The sequence below is a fragment of the Amblyomma mixtum genome, chromosome 5 (genome assembly GCF_055824585.1).
Source record: "Amblyomma mixtum isolate Tamu chromosome 5, ASM5582458v1, whole genome shotgun sequence".
Taxonomy (NCBI): Eukaryota; Metazoa; Arthropoda; class Arachnida; order Ixodida; family Ixodidae; genus Amblyomma; species Amblyomma mixtum.
The window spans coordinates 194617327-194636471 of NC_143016.1; the positions used below are offsets into that span (position 1 = coordinate 194617327).

General features: G+C 50.2%; 1 long non-coding RNA gene across 4 annotated transcripts; it reads right to left on the reverse strand.

Moving 5' to 3' along the window:
- Positions 1-15518: 15518 nt before the first annotated feature.
- Positions 15519-18232, reverse strand: LOC149345321 (uncharacterized). Of its 4 annotated transcripts, XR_016282831.1 has the most exons (5): positions 18099-18226; positions 17865-17938; positions 17417-17512; positions 16627-17154; positions 15580-15702 (listed from the first exon to the last, which is right to left on the reverse strand). It is a non-coding gene; the product is annotated as an uncharacterized LOC149345321 (long non-coding RNA). The 4 variants fall into 4 exon arrangements; XR_016282829.1 differs by lacking the exons at positions 15580-15702; positions 17865-17938 and adding an exon at positions 15519-15579 and having other exon boundaries at positions 17001-17154; positions 18099-18232; XR_016282828.1 differs by lacking the exon at positions 17865-17938 and having other exon boundaries at positions 18099-18232.
- Between the last annotated feature and the right edge of the window lie 913 nt (positions 18233-19145).

A 19145-nucleotide genomic window follows, 5' to 3' on the forward strand; every position in this document is an offset into this window, starting at 1 on the left:
CCGTGCATGATTTGTGGACCAAGATGCATGTCGAGGGATTTGTTTGATGTGTTGAGTATCCTCTGATCTTAGCCTCCATATTCACTTCTTGCAGGGCTATTATTTGCGGCGTATCGGGATGAGAGTCTATGTATTGCTGTAATGTTTCCCTCTTCCGTTTTAGTCCCCTGCAGTTCCACTGTAGGATGGTAAGTTTATGTCTGCGTTGTGGAGCCATGCTGAACACTAGAATCGTGGGTCTCATCATGTGGTGCGCACTCAGGTTGTAGATCTATCTACGTGCTTAGCAGGCGACGAGTTCCCATTTTACCCTGTAGCTTTGGGCCCTTGTTGTGAGAAACATCTGATAATTCCTGAAGTTTGCGGTCAATTCTAATCTCTTGCGCTTGCATCCTTATTAGAACTGGTTCGAGGTTTTCCATCATGGGTTTAATAACTGATTCGAACATGCTTTTGATTGTCGTCTCGATCATAACTTGTAATTTATTTTCAGTGAGGTCTTGAATTGTTCTTTCCAAGCGAGTGATGCGTTCCTGGGTTTGGGGGTTCTCTGTATATTGCGGCTTTAGTGCCTGCGGTGGTGATGCCTGCGGAGTTGGCGCCTGGTGTGGTGCGTCTGGTGTAGTTGCTTGCCTCTCGGGGGTGCTAGTATCTAACTGGTGTGGACACGGAGGGGTTAGCTCTGCCTTATCTTCTTCCATCGGACATGCCTGTTGCGTCGATGGAAGTAATATGTTGTTTGGATTGACTGCGATGCCTAACTGCTGTTTCAATGTGCTATTTTCTGATTTTAGTTGTTCAATCTCTGCTTTAAGTCGTTTGTAAGCCAACGCTTCGGGGGAGGAGGCAGCTACATCTGCCCAGCTCACCTTGCTGCCGTTGCGTTGCTCCTTGTTATGGGGTCCTGTTGTCTTCTCGGTTGGACGACTGCCGTTGTTGTGCGACACCTTATCAGTAGTTCCAGGTCCATTGCTTGAAGGGCGTGAGCCTCGGGGTGCTGAGTTGTTGCTGGAGGACTGGGCCTGGTGGGTCAGTCGGTCCCCGCTGCTCGATGGGCCTCTGCTGCCGGACCGGTTGCGAAACCTGGATCTTGACCGGTGGTTGACTTCTCCTGTCTTGGGCTTGGTTTTTTGTGATGTTCGGTACTTGTACTTGCACTGATTCGACCCCATGGGATGTGGACCTTCGCAGACCGTGCACTTGAGTTGGCAGTCGTGGGATTCTGGAACATCTTGCTGACCGCACTGCGGACATCTTGACTTCGAAGGGCAAGGGAAAACATCCGCCCGGTGTCCAAGTTTCCCGCACAGTGCGCAGGCTGGCGTTGTTTTCTTGTATAGGCGTCCTGGAATCGCTTCACCGTAGTAGAAGACGTGAAACGGAATCTTTCTTCCTTCAAACGTGATGGCCGCCACGTTGGAGGAACCTAATTTTCTCACGCTCACCACTGGTGCGTCCGGGGAGTGAAGCGCGTTCGTGATGTCTTCGTTGGAAACCCTCGGGTCCACTTGTATTACTCCTTTGCAAGTGTCGTCGGAGGGGCGGAGGTAGGAGTATACTGCCTGCGCCTTGTCCCCAAGCTGAATTTCGTGAATTGCCAGGATATTTCTGATTATTTGGGCGTCTCGCACCCCGGCGACGATGATGTTCTGTTCCCATATGGGCCTAACGCTGAGCACGGCTGAGCCCTTGTCGACGCCAGCAGCAATATGCAAGGCGTTTCCGACCGCGTTGCTTCCCCTGAATTTGCTGAGATCCAGCGTTCCTTTAGGTTTGATTATGATCACTGCATCTTGCTTGTCCAGACGCGGCTGCGGAGGAGGCTTTCAACGCTTGACTTGCGTGCGGGGCGTCTGCTGCAGCGGCGTATCCCCTGCCGCGGTGACGCGTCCATCTGGCGTTCGACCTTTCTGCCGTGCCGAGTGGTTGTCACGGGCTGATGCGCGTTCCCACTCTTCTATCTTGCGTTGGATAATCGCCTCCGTAACCTTGTCGAAAACTGGGGTTTTCGCCTGCGGCATGGTGACAATCTGCATCCCCTCCGGGTCGTATCCCATCAGGGTCGTCATGGTTTTGCGGCAGAATTTGCCCGCGGAGCCGCGGCGGGCAGCTGAGTCGTGGCCTAACTGTTAGGCTTAGCAACTCGCGCGATCCGCTTAGTCTTCAAATTCTCGAAGGATTTGAGAAAACGGTCCCACCTGAACAAGGGTGGGTGGTCTCCTCGTTGTTCTGGAAGTGTAGCCAGATGGTGCCGCAGCGCTTCGGCAAATGCTTCGGGAAAGGATCATAAAATTCGGCGGAGCCGATGTGAGACACGTCCGCTCTTCCCGACTGCTGAGGCGCGTCCCCGAGGCTTCTTTGGATTTAGATGCCGCCCTTAAATAATCTTTGTCAACTTTTTTGTTTTTGTTTCAGTTACCGCTTCCTCATGTGTGCTCGCTGTGATGGTCGCTTTGATATCTTTACCTTTCCTGCCCTCCTCCCTCTTTTTCAGTGGAACTTCGCCATATAAAGGCGCTGCCTGGTTTCAATAAAATTAGTTGTGAGTTAGCGCTTTGTGTCTCGTCCTTGTCTTTTCGTGGTCTGCATGCTCTGGCGCTATTTTCTTCAATTCAATTCATGCCTACATGAGCCTACGGCGTTTCGGGACGCCTTCGACGGGACGTGGCTACGCCTTTCCCGCTGCTGCGAAGTACTTGGGTCGGCTGACGACTCCATCGGCGTCTTCCCCTGTTCCACCACACCACCTGGCCTCTACCATTGCTTCCTTCGATGCAATGCCAGCGACGCATCGGAAGTCATCAATCCGCGTCCTGGCTGTTTTCAAGGCTTTCCCGCTTTGCCTGGGACGCTCGGTATCTGGTGAACTCTTTCCTTTTGTTCTGTAGTGTTGTACGCGGGTTGAGTGTGTTTTTTTTGGTGTTTTTCGTTTTTTTATTCGCTCCTTTCCTTTGAAGTATAAAGACGGCTTCGTTTTGTTTTGTTTGTTTGTTTTCTTGTACAAACCTGCACGCGAAAGTGTTCCACTTGCGCAGGCGGGAACACGTCACCCAATTCGGGACACATATACTAGCAGCCAGCAACATATCCTGTTGTGAAAAGTGTGCACGTCCGTCTTTTTTCCTTGCAGTTGTTGCCTGCATATTGCTGGAGCCGATCATGTGCTTTGCTGCTGCTTTAGATACTATGAACACAAGAAAACTACGTCTCATAGACGACACCCACAAACCGTATTAAGTACAGTCTTGTAAGTGGCGCTGCGTTAAGCGTTGTTTTAATTCAAGATGCAGGGCGGTTTTTGGAAAAGATCTAAGGAGTCGCACAAAGGCGAAGCGAGCGCGTCGGGTCCGCCGCGCAGGCCAGAACTCGGGTCGCCCTGAACTGGCGGTCGCTCGAGACCCATCTTCGTTGCAACGAGGAGACACTTTACACCGGCTAACATCTGCGGCACGCCGACATGAGCTGCGCCTTTCTCGCCAGCGATGGCACGACTTGTGCGCATCTCCTGGCCCATCGTCGACTACTGCAGTGATACGACGATCGGCCCCGCAAGATAACGATACAAGCAGCGCCAGCCAGGAGCATAGAAAAGGACAAGGCTCACCTGTGCCCCCCACACTTGCTCAGCGGCGGTGGCGGAAGCAACATCGACACAGAGTAACTGCAAATCCTTCACTTTGCAGGTTGGTGTGCTTTCACTTATTGAAGTCATAAGAAACCTTCTGCCAAACGCCGCCGCCGCTTGAGTCTGTGCTGTTGCTGTAGTTGTTTTCTATTGTGCCGCATGCTTTTCCATCGCGAGTGCTATGGGTGATCCTGTTTGTGATATATGCATTGTTTGTAATCAGTCGCTTCCAGCACAGGGCTCGTCCCTTACCTGCTCAGAATGCCGATACGGTTACCACTTAGGCGCTTGTTCTAATACGACCAAAACTGCCCACAAAACAATGACAGATATCGATAAAAAAAATGGCCTGGCTTAGCTTATGGTTAAGCCTAGGATGTGAAGCATAGTTTTGCGGTCTGGCGAGCCGCCCTCTCCCTGGCCGACATCTCGCTGCTCAACTGACTCAACGAGTGCGTCGCCTTTTGCGTGACGTCAGTATCTCCTAGCGGTAGGAGCGGTAGTTAGGCCGCCGGCGGGGGCTACGCGTCCGCAAGCGAGCGCACGAGGCCCCAGCTTTCACAGCTGTTGTGACGTCACATCACGTGGTGCGCCGATGAAGGTCAAGTGGTGGCTACGCGGCCGTGCGCGGCGCAGCAAGGAAGAGCTCGGTTGTGCGAGTAATATGCTTCGCATAAAAGGCTCCCACTCCCGTTTGCTCGCTGGAAGGCACCCTCTCTCGCGAGAGTATTAAGGCGAAAGCAATGCCTCATACTGTCGTTAGCAGCCGTGTCGACAGCCGTGTCCGCGTTTTGACGGGTGTCCACCAAGATATGCGAGGCAGTTACTGCGTAACTTCCTTTCCTCAAATACAATTTTCAGTTTCTTCATTATGGCCCCCCTTTCTCTTTCTTCTTTCACTTCCACTGCCTCCCTTCCTGTACGGTGCGGTTCAGGTCAACGTTACTAGATTACTTCTTCCAGGTAATCTAGTAACGTTGGTTAAGGTGTCCACCGAGATGACAGAGAATTACTGCGCCATTTTCTTTCCCCAAATAGCGTTGCGTTCAAAGGGCAAGGCATCGCGCCGAATGGGTGGTGGCGTTCTGTGGACTCCCTTGCAGCACTCCCTGGCAGCGCTACAACACGCTGTCGCGTTCCATTCCTAAAGGCGAAGCTTAAGCGTCATTAATTAGCAGTTAATTAGTAATCAGGCACAAATCAGTAATTAGTCATCAGTTAGCAATTTGTCATTAGTTAATCATCAATTATGCTTGACGTCATCCAGTCGTGACGTCACTTGTGCCACATACTCAAAGTGGTGCGGAAAACGCTTTCGCCTCTACGATAGTATTCTAGTTCACTACAGCCTCTACGCGCTTTAGACAGTCAAAGTGCCCCCTCAGTTTTTTTTTATGCGAAGCATATTGCTAGAGCTACCACTCACGCCGTCGCCGTGGGGCCCCCACGTGACACCGTGACGTCACACCACGGGACATCGGATGAGAGAGCCGGCCTCCACCTCGCGCCGTCGCCTTGGGACCCCTAGCCGTCACGCCACGTGACGTCACACCACGTGACATCGGATGAGAGAACCGGCCTCCACCTCGCGCCGTCGCCGTGGGACCCCTAGCCGTCACACCCGCGCATTTCGAACGCGCGTTCACACTCGGTGTAGGTGAAACGCTCGCTCCACCGGGCAGGCAGACGCGGCTTCCGTGGCAATCCAGGCGCTCGCCCAACGCGCGTCTCGGGGTTAGTCGGCGTTCCGCTGTAGCCATGCCGTTGTCTTCCCCCACGACGAAGGCTTCTAGTGGTTGTATTAAAATGACCAAGTATTCAACCAAGGAAAGCCATGTATTACCAAGCCTAGCCACTAATATGCTTCGCATTCCCCAGGCTTAGCCAAGCTGAGCCTCAGCAATTTTTTTTTTGGAGTGCTATTGATCAGGGTTCTAGACGGGGGTCTCCTGCGGCTGAACGAATGTTCAATTGTAGGCTAAGTTCGCGCGAGCATTCTGCGCGTTTTTAAGGCGAAATCCTTTAATGCCTCATACTGTCGTTAGCAGACGCGTCGGCAAGAGTGTCGACAGACGCGTCGGCAGGAGTGTCGGCAGGAATGTCGACAGACGCGTCGGCAGCCGTGTCGACAGACGCGTCGGCAGGAATGTCGACAGATGCGTCGGCAGCCGTGTCGACAGACGCGTCGGCAGATTTGTCCGCCTTTCGGCGTCACTGCTTAAAATAAAATGGCTGAGGCTTAGCTAAGGTTAAGCCTAGTCAGATGCGAAGCACATTGATGGCTAGGCTTGGTAAAGTTCCTCGCTTTGTTCTTCAGTTGTTGTAGAACGTTGTCGCCGAGCCGCATATTGAGCACGCCGCTTAGCCAGACGTTCATCCCGCTCTTCATCGGTCTCTGTGGCACGCTGAAGCTTTCTCTTCTCGTTCAAATCAGCCCTGCTTCTAGGCGGCATCCCAGCACCTGGCCGCCTCGTAAGTGCCCGGAGAGCTGTTGTTGTTGTTGTTGTGACTGAGAGAAGGATGAAGAGGAAATTGCACGGGCCTGCTACTGGCTCGAGCCAAGCCACCACCGCTGCCACGTGCAGATAGAGGAGAGTTAAAAGAACAGAGGAAACACAAAAAATTGGAGGCTTATCAAGGTTAAGCCCAGTGGATGCGAAGCATGTTAAGCAGCTGCCTCAGTGTGGATGGGGCATTCCTATTATTAACGTCCTTAGCGTTTAGAGGCATCTTGACCGCATACACGCCCGGCGCAAAGACGCTGGCGCGGTTGCGGGCACAGAGACTGACGCGACGGCGGGCGCGCGCCGCTTCATCCCTGGCGTGACGTCACATATCACGTGATGCAGCGATGGTGGCGCCGCCGCCGCGTCGCGCGCGACGGCGCGAACCGAAGCGTGGAGGCCTCCGCCGGGCGACGTCCGACGGCGCGATATGAGGCCCCATCTGCAGCCGGTGTGACGTCATCACGTGACGTCACATCATGTGATCTCACTTCAAGGTCAATGGTGGCCACCGCCGGGAGGCGACCGACGGCGCGATATGAGGCCCCATCTGCAGCCGGTGTGACGTCATCACGTGACCTCACATCATGTGATCTCACTTCAAGGTCAATGGTGGCCACCGGCGGGAGGCGACCGACGGCACGATATGAGGCCCCATCTGCAGCCGGTGTGACGTCATCACGTGACGTCATGTCACGTGACCCCACTTTAGGGTCAATGGTGGCCACCGCCGGGCGTCGCGCGAAGGCCCGAAACCTACGTTAATATGCTTCGCATAAAGGCCGACCCACATGGAGCGAACAGACGCTGCGAATTTCATGCGGCGCGGCGAAACGCCGACGCGCTGCCGCCGTGCTGCACCACATACGCCGAAAAACAGGCGACCGCCGCCAGACCGCAGCCGTCTCGATTTCAGTGTTGCTGACCACGGGATGGCCTTAATCTTAGTAAACGGCAACAAAAAACGATTTTTAAACGTACTATAAAGCCACTGTTTATTAGAGGGCGGCAAAGGAAACAAATTATTATTTATATTTGTCTGAATTTTATCAATTTTGTCTTCCTTTATCAGACCGTAGGCTAGAGTAGGCGCTCACACTTGTTCAAAAATCCGAAGCGGAGCCTCTCACCGCAAAAACTAATACAGAGGGCAAAACGCTTGTCTGGAACACGTTATGGGCGTGTTTCGGGCTTAACGCCCGATATCCAGCGATAGTATTTGGTTAAAAGTTGTTTTGATGTAAGCATGTGCATTTAAACTCATACGATTTCACCGTCACTTTGTTGTTTTGTTGAAGCCCAGAAAAGCTCATGGCGGATGGTGAGCAGGCCACGTGAAGGTCCTGAATCAAAACAGCATCCTCGTCGCCAAAATATGTTGTATCGTAAGTAATGACAATTAGCAATCAAACAGTACACGTAGCATACGGTCAAGCCGATCTGTATTCTCCTACTTCGTCGTCTTCTCTACTCCCGTGCGCGCGAGTGCGTGCAGCGCACTTGCCACACTTCATCTTTATCACAATTTTGTTCCTTCCTGGTCGCGGCGGCTTTGGGAGCTGCGGAGCACACAGTTCGGTCGTTCAAGACAAGCGTTTTGCCCTCTGTACCTGTTCTCATCTGTCGACGCGCGGGCGAGGCGGAACCGCCCCACCGCTGCTGTTCATCGCTTTTCTACACCACGTCGCCGCTTGCGGCGTACGCAGATACAGTGAGAAAAGAACATAAATTTACTCTGTCTACGTACCATAAGCGTATGCATGCTTACGCACGCTAAACGCAGGCGCATTCCCACTTTTAGTTCAGCGTATGCTAGCAGAGACGCAAAAATAAACTCAGTCTATAGTGGCGCCATCTGGTTCTCAGGACCAGAACCATTACTGTAAACAAACCGACTCTCCTCCTAGAAGTGGGAGAACTGTCACTCTAAATAAAAAAGAAACCAAATTTACCACATATACGTTTTCATATAGGCAAGGTGAGACGAAGCGAAATACCGGTGCTCCATTTACGGCCAGTGAACGCACTGAAAAAGGCTGGAACAACGAGAATTCAGTCCAAAGCGAAGGGTCCGGCTTCGAAGGGCGCCGCCATGTTTGTCGCCGCGCGCGGGCGGAAGCTAGATGAGGGAAGAGAGCGCCCTCATTGGTCCGCGCTGACAGCTCGCATTCGCCGCTTCCGGTGAGAGGCTGACCGCCGGGCGATCATATCTAGCCCTGCTTGGTCGGCGGCGAACGGCCGCCGGCGGCCAAGCGGCCGCTGCCGCGCGGCCGTTCGCAGGTTTTTCGCGAGGAAATCGCTCCATGTGGGTCGGGCTTTAAAGGCCTACTTGACCGAAACTTTACTTCAGCTAATTTTGCGCTCGATATAGTGTGCATGTTATTAACAATATTTATATTTAATATTAGGGCTGTGAAGCGTCTAGAATTTTAGTTACAAGCGTTCAAAAACCTCTGTAGCAGACGACGCAGACCCCTAGCGGTGTGCTGAACAACTAACAAACCTGACCGGAAATGACGCACATTTGAGACACCGGCATCGCCGGCTCGCCAGTTTCAGGCGTTCTGAAGTGAGTGCGCGCCCCTTGTAAGCTCTTCTTCTGGCGCGTTTCTGGCTGTTTTCACCGCGAAGCTCGATGGTATCCGAGAAAAATAAACTGCTGGCATCATGTAGACAAAGTGCATGGCCGCGGAAGGTTATACGAGGAATGCGGAAAGCACCCTGTATACCTCTCGGGCACTGCCCTTCACCCCCGATCTCGAAAGCTGGTGTCAGCTGTCTGTAGCTCAGGCTTTAACGTGAATTCCCCTCTCTTCTTCAAAAAAGATAATGGTGGGTGACTGACGCTTCTGCCTCGCGCTAACCCCTTTTGTGGGTTGGGCTTTGTCAATAGACCTGTCCCGGTCTACACCATGCATCAGAGCACCTACGTCTTTCTGGCCTGATCGGCAAAAAATGCCACGAACCGAAGGCTTCGAGGCGTCTCTAATCGGGAGAATAAAGAGGAGGGGGGGAACCGCTTGTCACAAGCTAGCTAAGCCGGTCCAGAAGTTAAAGTGGACGGCTTTGCTCATCGAGCAACGCCCTTTTGACGGCACGTTATTTACACCAGGCAGAAGTCTAGGAGAGGTCTGCTTCGTCTGAAAAGGAATCAACATATGCACACCCGTTTATTGCAGGTACAGCTCTGCCCAATGCGCAATAATGCCGTCGTGCGCCGAGTGTATCTGCTGCCTCGAAGATTTGCAGGCCGGGCTGAGAATCCTGGAAGGCCACACAAGCGTAACTGAAAACGTCGACTTTCTTACTGCCTCACGCCATTCACACTTGAGGTCGATTACAGGAAGCTTCAGCGTTACCATTCGAGACGCGTCTCCAAGACCCCAGAGAACTGCACGCATGTTATTTGAATGATAATCTTTTCAAAGAATTTTGATTTTATTCAGTAGGGTAAGGGTGCGGGCTAGTTGGTGATCCATAACATATAAATACCATAACATATATAAATATCAAATTTATATGTTTGGTTAGAGACACCTACGGTAATTCGCGCGGTGGGCGTATACGGTCGACTGGGGTTCGGCAACCACGTCGTTCTGCCCAGCTGTGTGGTTTGAAAAGATTAGAAAAACCTTCCCGTCTCTGCAGTACACGGGCTTTAAGTGGTTCTAGGTAAATACTGTAATGAACGCAACGCATAAGTTTTTGCTCATTTGAATCGACATGTATTTCGCAACGCGCAGTGGCTTGCCCGACCGAGGCGCGCAAAGATGAACCAGCCCACCATCGGCACCGCACTGATGCCACGGTCCTCGAAGAGAAAAATATATTGTAAAGAGGAAGATGAGCAGCGGCGGCCGCCGCTCCGCTAGCGCGCGGCGCGAGATCGTTGGCTGGATGACCGAAGCTCGGACCGGCATTTTGGCTAGCTGTCGCTAAGCTGTCGCCAGACGTTGTCTGCCACTCGCCAACCGGTTGCGCTTCGCTGTCGTTTTCAACAGATACCATGGGCAGCGAGCAAAATAAGGACCCTTGGATATCTTCGCTTGTAAGTTTTATCTCAAATTCCTCGGCGGCACCCGTGCCTCGTGCCCTACGCCGCCAGGCTGCTCACTTCGCCATTCGTGATGGTCTATTGCACCGCCGCAACTACGTCCCTACCGGCAGGAAGTGGTTGCTTGTCGTCCCTGCCCATCTGCGGTCGACATTCCGCGCCCTGTTTCACAACGACCCGCAGTCTGCTCATGCCGGCGCCTTTAAAACATACACGCGACTCCGTCTCCGCTATTATTGGCGCGGTATGTCCACCTACGTCCGCAAATACGTCCGCTCGTGCCCTGACTGTCAACGTCTCAAGCCGGCTCCTCACCACTCAGTCGGCCAGATGCAGCCTCTCCCTTGCCCTTCCCGTCCTTTTGACAGAGTTGGGATTGACCTCTACGGCCCCCTTCCTTACACTGCTGCTGGCAACCGCTGGGTTATTGTAGCCGTCGACCACCTCACGCGTTACGCCGAAACCGCGGCTCTTCCTGCTGCTACGGCACCACACGTTGCCTCTTTCATCTTGCATCACTTCATTCTTCGCCATGGAGCGCCCCGGGAACTGCTGAGCGACCGTGGGCGCGTCTTTCTGTCCGAGGTCGTGGAATCTCTTCTCAAACAGTGTAAGATCACTCACCATACCGCCACAGCCTACCATCCTCAGACTAACGGTTTGACGGAATGGTTTAACCGCACCTTGGGCGATATGCTGTCGATGTACGTGTCTTCCGACCACTCCGACTGGGACCGGATCCTGCCGTTCATCACCTACGCCTACAACACCGCTACGCAGACCACCACCGGCTTCTCGCCGTTTTTTCTCCTCTACGGGCGAGAACCTTCCTCACCACTCGACACAGTACTTCCTTACCGGCCCGACGTGTCTGAGTGCACCACTATTTCGGAGGCGTCCAAGCATGCCGAGGAGTGCCGTCAGCTCGCTCGGTCGTTAACATCCGGCGAGCAGGGGCGTCAAAAATTCCGTTTCGACACCAGCCACACTGATGACAGTTTTCTACCCGGCTCGCTCGTCTGGCTTCACGTGCCGTCTACCTCCCCTGGCCTTTCCTCCAAACTTCTCCCCAAGTACCACGGACCTTACCGCATCGTAGAGCGCACTTCCCCGGTCAACTACATTGTCGACCCGGTGACACCCTCCACCGATCAACGCCGACGCAGCCGCGAGACTGTTCATGTGTCACGCCTGAAGCCGTACTATGACCCGTGTGTGTTGTCGTCTCCCTGACTCGCCAGGATGGCTTCGCCTTCAGCCCGGGGGTAATTGTAAAGAGGAAGATGAGCAGCGGCGGCCGCCGCTCCGCTAGCGCGCGGCGCGAGATCGCTGGCTGGATGACCGAAGCTCGGACCGGCATTTTGGCTAGCTGTCGCTAAGTTACTTTCCCCGGAAATCCTGCTACAATATATTTATTTTGCAACACAAATTTTGCTTTTATTTCGCAACACAACCATATTGCACGCACAGCAGAGCGCACTTGTGCTGTTGGCACGCGCGTGCCCGCTCAAAAAAGCCGACTTTATAATACAAGCACTTCTACTTGGCCTCCATTTGAATATGCTTCCTTCCTCCGCTATATCCGAACTTTGCACAAGCTGTAATTGAATACTGCCAGGCAAACAGCGCTCACAAGCATTGCGGCGCGATCGTCTTCACTGAGGTTGAGTCAGGACTTTTCTAGTCTACTACAGCAAATAAAACACGTTTAAAACTTTTTCTAGGGCGTTTCATCCGTTTCAAGATGTGTATTTTCACATATAACCAGTATTTATCGCACAAAGTGCTGCACGCGCTACCGCTACCAGCGCTTTGCTCGAGCCGCAACGAGCAGACGCTCCGAACCCGTCCGAAGTACAGTGGGCTTCTTCGATTATCCGCCTCTGGCAGCCCGCGGGTTGCTTGCGGGCTGCCCGAGCGCGCTCGATTTTCTCGGGTTGCTCCGCCCACTTCCGGTGGCTGCCCGGAACGCGTTCGTTTTTCTCTGGCTGGGCGGTTTCGGGCTACCAGCCGGCGGCCAGACTCGCCAGGACGATTTTGTGCTGGCAGCGGTCGGGCAGTTAGCAGACGACAGAGAGGTGTATGGTAGCGGGAAGCTCGCGCGGCCATTTTTATAAGGACTAGAAGGACCGCGGTTCTTCATGCGATGTTTTGCGCGATGCAGGCGCTTGTTTCGACTAGGCCACGGTGCATATCGACTGTGTCGCCTGCAATGGCACCTTTTGCGGTAGTTCTCGGTGTTTATTGATATATTTTGCGTGCGTATGCGCGATCATATTTCGATCGTCTCACCACCTCGCAAGCACAATTGCTCGCTTCATATTACGATCGCATACTTCTGATTCACAAAATATTTCGGTTGTCAATTTCGTGCGCCCGGCGGATATTGCGATGGTGTTCGATGCCTTTCACGAGAGCAGCCGGATTCCAGTTCTGAGTACGCGTTCAGACGCGCGCATATATGCTTGTGCTGAACGTGTTTTACGAAGTGTTGGTTGAGCGCGATACGGGAGCGTATGGTCTTCATTGCGTTTGGCGCAGTGCAAAAGTGGTTATGTTTTGAAAAACGCTTGACTGAAACATGTCCTTTATTAAAAGCCCTCACGAGCACATTGCTCGAGACATCTCTGCGGGCATATATGTGGCCACACACAATTGTCGCGCCGACCAATTAAGTGCTGATTCTGTCGTCGCCAACTGTTGTACAGCTTCAAGCTCGGGCCTTCTGCCACATATGCTCAAAATATCTGAGAAGTACCGCAGGCATGCACCTCCTCGCGTTTGGCTCATTTAAAGAAAAAGAGATAAAAATGAGCTCTAGCGCTGATCGTCATGCAAACACGCGGAACGCGTACGTGAGGCGCCGACACGCAGGGCTTTATTGTAGCGCCTTTCATTCCAGTGCCAGTTCTCTGCTATAAAGCTGTATTATTACAGAAACGATACGCAGCTAAATTTATACAGTGCACCCGCTTGTTCTAGGTGGACGTTCAAGAACCCAGACAACACACCTACATCCTAAGGACGTCCTTGGGAAGTCCGCGGCAGGACTTTACGCACATCCCGCGGATGTCCCGAAAAAATCCTGAAAACATCCGAAGTGAAACGCCGAAAGAAGTCCTTCGGATGTCTGACGAGTACATTTTTGGGACCTTCGCAGGACTGCAACAGGACGTTACTATTTTAATTTTTTCCTTGGCCAGGACCCAATATAACCTCGTGTCCTTTTCAAAAGTGTCGCTACTGGTCACGCATGACTGACCAAAATGCCAAAAGCAGTAGCAGTGCCTCATAGCCGCAACAGAACCAGCTTCCGCTTCTGGCATTTCGGCCAATTGCATATGGCCGAGAGCGATGCTATAGTAAAAACGACACAAAGAACACAGGCCAGGATTATGCTGCAGAGTGATTTAAAACACAAAGCTTTGGCTAAAATAGTTTTATTCAAATATATGGGGCATGCTGATGATCAGGCCGAATGCTGATTCACAGCTGAATTTTATTTTTTAATAACAGCACATGAAACAGAACTCACATAAAGGAAGCACTAACACAGCTTTAACAGCTCCTCTCAGGCATTTCTCGTTATTGAGAGCAAGTTCATGGATGGTGTGCACATAGACCTTGCTTCGCAATGTGTGTAATAGGCTTCATTAATTATGTTTAGCTTGTCTGGTTAGTATGAGCCAACATTATCATGTTTTCAAACTTGAAGCAGTAGGATTCCAGTACAATAAGTAGCCAAGCCAACCCCAGATGCAGAGTTGCAGAATAGAGAGATGCAAAATAACTATACGGCTAAAACAGCAGGTATATACATATAAGTCATGTAAGGTCTAAACAGGCTTCGGGATGATTATCTTGGTCAGAACAAAAAATATTAATTGCACTGCAAAGGGCATGACATTAAAACAAACAATAGTGGCATACTGTAAGGCATGAATATTATATGACTGTCTCATAAATAATGAACGCAACAAAACACAAATATGCCACTCAGTGCCTCATTGGTCATATGGTGCTCGGCTGCTGACCCAAAAGACGCGGGTTTGATCCCAGCCATGGCAGTCCCATTTCGAAGGAGGTGAGAAGTTGAGAGGCCAGTGTACTGTGCGATGTCAGTGAATGCTAGAGGACTCCAGGTAGTCGAAATTATCTGGAGCCCTCCACTATGGCATCTCTTATAGCCTGGGTCGCTTTGGGAAAATGCCAAAAACCAAACTAAAAACACAAATGCAACTTTTTTTACTGAAACAACAATACAAGCATACGCAGCAGAGGTGAAAAAATCTCGATCACACTGCACGTAGCATAGCTAAAATGAGGCAAATTATGTGACTGCAATAAGGCATAGGAACTATTGTCTTATTTAGAATAATCAATGTTCTTAAAACACAAACGACCCTTTCTTGCTATAACAGCAATACAACCCAACTACACGGATTACAAACTAAAATAATAACATAAGCACTATCTGTCAGGATCAAATTTCAGCAAGCATGCAACTAGAGATAAAAGCAGGCATATAGCTGTGCATAAGTAGTAGGTGGTCTTCACGACAATTAGCATGGTCAGAAGATAAACATTTCAGTCAAGCTGCATGTGGAATGACTAAAATAAGACAGGTTGTCTGACTGCTACAAGGTACAGGAACTATACTTGTCTCACTCATAACAATAAAGATTATTAAATCATAAATTAGCCTTTTTTTTCGCTATAACAGCAATACATGCACACAGATCAGAGGTTGAAATATTGACACAAGCACAACCATTCAGAATCACATTTCAGCAAGCACAGGACTAGAAATAAAAAGCACGTATAAGTGTGCATAAGGAGTAGATGGGCTTTAAGGCAACTAGCACGGCCAGAAGAAAAAAATCTAAAACACGCTGCATATAGTATGATATTAACATTAACAAGTTATAAGACTGCTACAAGCCACAGGAACTATGGTCGTCTCTTACATAGACAATAAAAGTCATTAAAATCCACATATCCTCTTTTTTTTGCTGGAACAGCAATACAAACGTACTACGGGGGTGAAAAATAACTCTAGTATTAGCAGTCAGGAGCAAATTTACACAAGAATAGTGGGACTAGAGACCACAACAGCAAGTATAGCTCGATACAAGCAAATTTCAGATGGGCAACAAAATCCCCAGCTTGGTCAGAGAAAAAGAAATTGTTCAAGCACAAAGCATCGCATTTCTAGACACTTAAGTATACTACAACTGCTAGGTATCAATAAAGTGACACGTTTTCAAGATATTGCTCGGCTTCTCATTCTAGGCATTCTTTTCGGTTCTGCTATAGCGTCACCGAAAAGAAGAGCCATGTATACATGTAAAGCAGAAATCCTGCCACCTTGGCCAATGCTGAAATAGGCTGCCTTGCTGGAAGGAAGACAAAAAAAAACCCAATACATATAGACACTTCTTTCAGTTCACCTTTTTTTTTCAATCACTGACTGCATTTGAAAAAAAAAAACTTGCAGCACAATATACAAATTGCAGCACCTACCACGAACCCCGCCGCAGAACTCGCGCACGGGAACTCCACAAATACTATGGCACGGAACCGTATGCCGTTTGGGTGGATGCCGCATGCACGGGCGAGGACGCGGTTGTCGCCATCAGGAACCCCTCCCTCCAACCAATTGCCACACTTCACATAACCCCTACTGCCACTTCGGAGGAGGCCGAAGAGGCCGCCATTGCCCTGGCCATCACCCGCACGGAGGCGCGATATATACTGTCAGATTCCAAAACTGCCATACTAAATTTTGCTCGCGGGAGAGTTCACGTCCCTGCATTTCGCATACTGGACTCCCTCGCCGCGCACCCGCCCCGCCATGTGGAGCTGATATGGGTGCCTGCCCACTCCGGGAATCCCGGAAACGAGGCCGCCAACGCTTTAGCCCGAGCTTCTCTCAACCGGGCACCGGCGGCCTCCGACCTGGGGTTCTCGCGGGAGCGCATGCACTCATTCAGTGAAATGACGCAGGCCTACAAAGCCGAGCGTCGGCTCTACCCCCCACCTCATCCTTCCCTCGACAATTACCATCAGACACTTTGGAGGCGGCTCCAAACACGCACTTTGCCCTCCCCTTATATACGCTCGCGATATCACCCAGTCCACACGAACCCTTCCTGTACCCTCTGCCACCACCCCAAAGCCACCCTCGACCATATTCTTTTCCGCTGCCCGGCGGATCCTCCCCCGCGGGGCCTGGAGCACCTTACCTCTTGGGAGGCTTGGGAGACCCTACTGCGCTCCGAGGACCCGGCCAAGCAAGCCATCGCCACCGGCCGGGCTGCCAGCGTCATGAGCCTCCGGGACATGAACGTTTGAGTGCAGTGGGGCCGTGCGGGGGCCCAAGGACCGACGTGTCCAAACTCCCTTGTTACAAATCAAGTTTTCATCATCATCATCATCAGCACCTTCACATGGTGTTGGCACCAAATGGTACTTGCGGCAAGGAATTAATCCTTGCACAAGTAAATGTGCATACTTCCAGGAGTAAAACCACCACAAACAGACGGCCAAGTAAAGAGAGGTGCGTGAGGACTTAGCAGGCTAAGAATACCCAAGTTAACTTAAAGATACATTTCATGATTCTACCTAACTACACAGGCTGATATGCAGAAGTTTTCACGGTATCTATTGAAATAATCTACTGAATTCTGTGCTCTCTCAAAATCAATCATCTCTCAGCACAGTGTCACAGGAAAAATATCAACAGTTTGGAATGAAAAATCCTCAACCCAAGATAAAAAACCAATAAAAAAATGTAGCACACTAGCAACACACTCACCATTCAGTTTTCTCAGGAGCACAGCTTTGTTCCCCAGTTTTCTTGCGCATTACCCGTTCAGTTGCATGCCGAAACCATGACATGGCTGCCTTTTCGATTTCTTTCAGCGTAGTTTGCTGTGCCTGAGTTGAGGTCTGCTGGTCGGTTAGGCAACCTATATACCAATGAGAGGGTATATGGTATGCATTTTTTATAGAAAAATATATCTCACCTCTAAAAATTTTTGTACCCAAACTTTACTGCATTTCCTTAATTTTGAACCAGCAGGCAAAGGGCATGGGCTTGAGTAACAAAGGATGGCATATTTCTACACATCTTATTACCAATTCCATTGCTGGACCACGCCTTCTGTGCAGGCAGTATGAAAACAGTCCCAAATGCACACTATGAAAGCTGTAATTCCAGCTTGTTCTAACCTGTGGTAACATTCATGGCACTGCAGCCATGAGCCAATGAACCAGATGACAACAAAAATCCATGTGGCTAGTTGTGAAGTGCGTGAATGTGCAGATCTGAAAATAAACAATGAAAATTTGGCATTTTTTTTTCGAAGCAAATATCACTGGTCTTGACGCAATCCTACCAAGAGCTACAAATTCAATTATAAGCACTTAATGTAGATATTGATTCTGTGATCTTATTTATATTCGAAGTCTTAAAGGGATACAGACACAGTGTTTTGAGGTGTTCATTTTTCTGCTTTTAATGAGACGTAAAAGCCTATTAATCATGGAAATGAGCTTAAATATCTAGTCCACAGTGTGAACAGTTAAACTGTTTTATATGAGACTTTTGGTCTCTGTCAGGTCAGTGCCAGTGCTGGAGTCCATTATGGCATCATGTGATGGCATGGTTAGGACTTACCCCATGTTTTGCTAGTGACTCTGCCAACCAGTCCATATATAGATGATAGATGTCAGCATTGGCTAACAGCTCCTCTGTCAATGATTTTTGGCATGTGGAATCAGTGAAATCAGAGAATTTGGAATAGTAAAACCCTTTGTGCCCAGGACACAGATCGGATCACTTATTTGAGTTTAAAATTTTATATCTGTGCTCCTTTAAGATTTGAAATAGCTTCCTCCAAATAATACTTACTGCACATGATTTTGCATATATTCAGCTCACAGAGCCTGTTCTTCCCTTGGCACCATACCAGCTGTAGCTAGAAGCCAGTTCAGATGTTAGAATACTTCGCAGAATGTGAGATGTCTTTTCTCTTGCAGTGTCTCGATCTTGCACAGTCTTGTGATTCCTCTAGATCAAAACAGAATTAGGTTCGAAATCAGACCAAGAAAATAAAATCAGAATTTCTAAAGTTAACAGTGGGGAACTCTATTGCTATAGACCTCCTTCACCCCGCGACATCACGGAGATGCGGTGGCGCTGATGTCAGTAGCGACTTTCGTGTGGTAGGCAAAACAGGTTCCGCCTGCTCGTGCCTACCGCAGTTGCCGCAGCTACCGGCGGCTGCATCCTGGCTACGCACTGCAGAAGTAGCATGTACTGACCAGCTGTGTCGTTGTTTATCCACGTAGTATCATAAAACGGAAAATTAGATTAGCCTTAATAGGTTTATCGCATATAAATACCGCATTAGGAAATTGGCCGCGGTAGTAAAAGCGCGAAGTCTGGGTGTCGACAGGCGCTGCCAGTCAACGTACTTCATAGCAGGGAAATTTTTGCGCTCATTCAAATGAACAACAGCATGGTACGCTTAAAACTGCGCAAGGAAAAAAAAAAGCATGTAGCTGCGCACGTACTTATCACCTTGCGCTGGTGTGCACGGGCGCCGGCAAGGTCATTCACCATCAACGAGTGCGTTATTTCGTTGATAGCACATCATGTTTTAACGCGTGTAGAAGTTATACGAAAATATAATGGCGCGTTTTAGGGCATTTAATATATTCTTGAAACTATTTTTTAACATGACCGACATGATCATTTGATTCTAGTAGAAAGCAGTCTGGTAAGTTGTGACAATCTTGCGCGGTCACGTTGGCATGCTTCGAACAGCGTACTTTAAGTGTGCTAAAAACCACATCCTTTTCATTGCATCATGCATGTGTCATAAGTTGCTTCATGAAGTAGTACATGATCACGAAGCCTGTTTGGAAAGAAACAACCGCAGGCGGGCTACCAAAA